Source organism: Babylonia areolata, chromosome 8 (assembly GCF_041734735.1).
Source record: "Babylonia areolata isolate BAREFJ2019XMU chromosome 8, ASM4173473v1, whole genome shotgun sequence".
NCBI lineage: Eukaryota > Metazoa > Mollusca > Gastropoda > Neogastropoda > Buccinidae > Babylonia > Babylonia areolata.
In genome coordinates, this window is record NC_134883.1 from 36,032,489 (window position 1) to 36,037,488 (window position 5,000).

General features: G+C 45.7%; 1 protein-coding gene across 1 annotated transcript in view; it reads left to right on the forward strand.

The window, feature by feature from the left end:
* LOC143284768 (metabotropic glutamate receptor 3-like) overlaps positions 1–5,000 on the forward strand; it is a 269,000-nt gene that overhangs the window by 138,615 nt on the left and 125,385 nt on the right. The window lies entirely within an intron of this gene.

A 5,000-nucleotide genomic window follows, 5' to 3' on the forward strand; every position in this document is an offset into this window, starting at 1 on the left:
ACACACACGCACACGTCCCGAGGTGCGTCAACAGCTATAGTATGGACGCAGCCAGGCGTGCCGTCTCAATTCCGCCTGAGACCGATCAACCCCGTGTGGTGGTGTGGACAGCACGGAAGGTATACATTTTTAAGTACCCTCAGCTATCATCAGTGCGCCAGTGGTGCTGCTGGAATAAGTCCTGGAGGAGGTGTGGCATCTTTAGAGTCTTTATGTGTAAGAGTCCTTCTCTTTAGTGTGTCAGTATGGGTGGGAGGTGAAGATGAGGTTCAAATTAAGAACAACAACCCTCCCCTCCCCAAATAAATAAAAATAAAAATAGATAAAATAATAATGATAAAAAATGATGATATCCTCCAGAAAACAGCAACGACACTTGAATGTTTGTCTCTCAGCAACCTAAGCATCCACTTTTACATTTGACTATTCAAATACGATTTGTGACGGTTTTTGCTTTTGAAACAACATTGAAATTGGACTATAGTGCCCCCTACACCCCCCCAACCCATCTCATCCCGGAACTCCGGCTGACGCCCCCACCCCGCCCCCGCCCCTCTCCCCACCCTCCAACCCCCGGAGTCTATTCAATTATTTATTTATTAGTTGATCTATTTGAAGCATTGTCAGTGCTATATTATCACTATCATCTTGCATGCAGGACGCTGGGTGATGTATTGTGTGCTAATGTTTTACTGTTTCTGGCGTTTTTTCTGTTTGATGTTGATTTGTTTCAGCAAAACAGGTAGTGATAAGAATGAATCACCAGTTTGGGATACACTGCTGTAGGCAAAGACAAGGTTGAGTCGGCTTCTGGGGATACAAACTACAGGCAGAGATAAGGATGAATCAGCAACTAGGGACACCGCGCTGCCTACAGAAACAGTAGCACACATTCTCTCTCTCTCTCTCTCTCTCTCTCTCTCTCTCTCATGCCTGTTCCATCATATACTGAAACTGTAGTGTATTTATTCTCATACTTATATCTGTTTATTTTCTCTGTGTCTCTCCTCTCTCTGTCCCCTCTTCTGTCTCTATCCCTCTGTTTCTCTGTCTCTGTGTCTGCCTCTCATGCCTCTGACTGTCGTCTGTCTCACTCACTCACTCACCCCCCCCCCCCCCTCTCTCTCTCTCTCAATTTCTCTCCTGTCTGCCTCAGAATATTACCGCTTCTGGCAAAATGAGGCATCCACCCTCACCAAGATCTCCCTTCTCTTTGAAGGACGCAGCACAAAACACAATCGTCTCTCCCACATCCTCATCAGACTCCAGTCAGCCTTCACACCCACCGGCGCTACAACACAGACAGCTTAACCGTTCCCGTCGTTATTTCACAGTTGATCTCACCAAGATGAGGCCCTGACCCAAGTCCTGTGTCCTGTGCTTCTTGTGTATCGTGAAGGGAGACCACCCTCCTGTCTGGCTGGGCTGTCACGTGGAGTGATCACCGACAGGACTTTGCAGTTGTCATGCTGCATGCAGAAGCTGAACTTACGTGTTCGCCATGAAATTTTTTTCTTGACTCCGTCTTGAAATAGTAGGTCAGGGACCATGTATGCGTAAACCGTTTCAGTGGTTACACATGTATCCACTGCCTGTTTGCCAATGCTTCCCACAAGGGAAGGAGAGGTGGGTGAGAAGAAGATAAGTGGAGTTGAGTTGTTCACGGGCAACAAAAAACAGCAACATGCATGTAAATAAGCAGTATACTGTGTTAAATAACTCATCACTAACTGCTATAAAAATTAAGTGTTTGTGCATAACAAAAATAATTTTCACACTCACACATCTCTACTCTACTACGTGCATAGGTTGCGGTGTATGTATGTACATATATCTATAATACTATTGCTTCTAGTTTTGTTTATTTACACACGCTCTTCCTCTCTCTGTTTATCTCTTTCTGTCTCCCTTTAACTGACTCTCTCTCTCTCTCATGTCTGTCTCATAATGTTGCCTCTTCAAGCATTGGGACACCCTAGTTTTAGAAAAACACAACATAATCCCTCTCTTTTCTCCGAAGCACGCAACACAAACACCATAATCTTCTCGCAGCCTGATCAAACTCCCTGGCAGCCATCCTAATCCCGGCAGCGCCGCTCACACAACACAGACAACAATGGTTTTATCCGCCGTTGGTTCACGGTTCATCGCCCCACCATGACACCCTCCCCGCACACCTCAGTCACCCACTTCCTGTGAGTTTGTTTCTCAAGGAGGCGTCACTGCGTTCGGACAAATCCATATATGCTACACCACATCTGCTAAGCAGATGCCTGACCAGCAGCATAACCCAACGCGCATAACCCACTTCCTGTGAAAGGGAGACCACTCTTCTGTCTGGTTGGGCTGTCGTGTGGAGTGATCACCCAACAGGACTTGGCAGTTGTCATGTTGCCAAAGGTCTGAAGGTTTTGCTCGTCTTCAGTTTCTCTCTGTAGCTAAGGTTATCATACTTCATGTGGAAACTTGTAGCGAATGGTGAACTTCTGACCATGTATTTATTTGTTTGATGAACTGATTTCAAGAGAACGATGATGTATGTGGAAATGTACGTGGTGGAGTTAATCTAGTTTCTGTCTCAGGAGACACACACACACTCTCTCTGTCTCTGTCTCTCTCTTCGCTCGCTCGCTCTTCTTCTTCCCCCCCTCCTCCGCTTCTTCTTCTCTCCCTTTGTCTATCTCTTCATTCTCCTTCCCTTCTTTCCTCTCTTTCTCTGTTTCTCCCTCATTGCATTGTCTCATCAGGCAGTGACTATCTTTCCAAGTCTCCTCTTTTCCCTGAAGGACGCAGCACAAAACACAATCGTCTCTCCCACATCCTCATCAGACTCCAGTCAGCCTTCACACCCACCGGCGCTACAACACAGACAGCTTAACCGTTCCCGTCGTTATTTCACAGTTGATCTCACCAAGATGAGGCCCTGACCCAAGTCCTGTGTCCTGTGCTTCTTGTGTATCGTGAAGGGAGACCACCCTCCTGTCTGGCTGGGCTGTCACGTGGAGTGATCACCGACAGGACTTGGCAGTTGTCATGTTGCCAGCGATGGATGAGCACATACTTCTCTTCCGAGTTGTTTTCCCCATTTTGAAAGACAGCGTGAAAAGAAAGAGTGGCAGCAAAAGTGACTGTTGGTTATGATAATATATTGGGTAGTGGTAGGTTAAGGTGTATTGTGTGTTTATTAATGGAAGGGAAGATGTGAGAAAAGGAGTAGAGGGTTATAGGCTATTGGTTAAATGGTGTCAGTTTAAAAACGTTCTTAACATAAGCTCATTCTCATGAAATCTCTCTCTCTCTCTCTCTCTCTCTCTCTCTCTCTCTCTCTCTCTCTCTCATACCTTTTGTGAGGACGTGTTTCCCTTTCGAGGGCCAAATGAAAAAACGCAGTTGTTTGCTTACTCTATTTCTCTCAGAAATAAGAGTCATTCATTCATTCGTTCATCCACTCTCTCTCTCTCTCTCTCTCTCTCTCTCTCTCTCTCTCTTTGCCTTTGCCTCCTGTCTGTCTCATAGCATTTTCTCTTCAGACAATGAAGTCATTCCCCTTAGAATAAAATAAAAACTCCTTTTATCTGAAGGGTGCAATACAACACGATCACTCTCTCCCATCCTCATCAATCCCCATATCAGCCGTCATAACGCCGGCAGCGTCCCTCACTGCACACAGACAGCTGAGGGTTTTATCTGTCGTCATTTGACGGCTCATTGCCCCCAGATACCACCCTGCTCTCAGGTCCGATTCCTGTGCTGCCTGTGTAGCGTGAAGGGAGACCACCCTCCTGTCTTGCTGGGCGGTCACGTGGAGTGATCACCGACAGGAGTCGAAAGTTGTCTGTCTGTGGGGTACTAAAGTCATGCTCGTCTTTACAGTTTGGATTCAGGTTTGATACTGAACGTTAGGGGATTGGTGGCACCTTCAGTTCTGTCCATTCTCTGTCTTGTCTCTTTTTCCCTCTCTCATATGGCCTCCGGAATACTGCGGCCCATTGTTCCAAAAACAATTTTTCCCTTTGTTTTCTTACTTCTGTCTGAGGGATGCACATGTTTCGTCACATCATCTTCAATATACATTCAGTGTGAAATAGTGTAAAAACATACATTTTTTTCTTTTAATATTGGATGTGTACGTAAATAAACTAAACCAACTCACTCATTAAAAAACATAACTTACAATCTCTCTCTCTCTCTCAACCAACCACACACACACACACACACACACACACACACACACACACACACACACACACACACACACACACACACAGTGTGCCCGCACTTCAGGTACTGCACATACACACAAAAAAACAACAACAAGAAACAGTGATCATCAAGAAACAAAATGTGCCAGATTCTATTTTTTGGTGTAAAAGAAACAAACAAAACAAACACGAACCTCTTCTCCGTATCATCATCAACCCCCTATCAGCCAGTGCATTCCCAATGGCATCGCTCACTCAGGACACAGAAAACTCCATTTTTGCCGTCATTATTTCACAGTTGATCGCCCAATAGTGTCGCCGTGGCCCGAAGACGTTAGATCACCACTTTCCTTCCAGGCATCACACACACACACACACACACACACACACACACACACACACACACACACACACACACAGAGTCTTCCTCCTGTCTGGCTTTGCGGTCATGTGTATTGATCGTCAGAGAGGACTTGGGTACAGTAACTATGCCTTCAGCAGGGCTGATGTGAAGCTGGTCTTTAGAATTTTACATCTCAGCCTTGAAAGAGAATTTATGGCAAGATCAGCGATTTACTTGTAGAAATGGCCCACAGTAGGGTAGGTATGTGCCATTCACGTATTTATTTATTTGGTTGACATGTTAGGTTAACGAGTGTTCAGGCAGTTGGAACAGCTGGTTGGTGGTGTGGAGAGAGGCCCTGAAGTCTTCGAGACTGAACCAGTAGGGTGGGGGAGAAAACGTGGGGACTGGATTTTGTTTGCCGACATTGATAATAACTGGTATCATATTGTGAA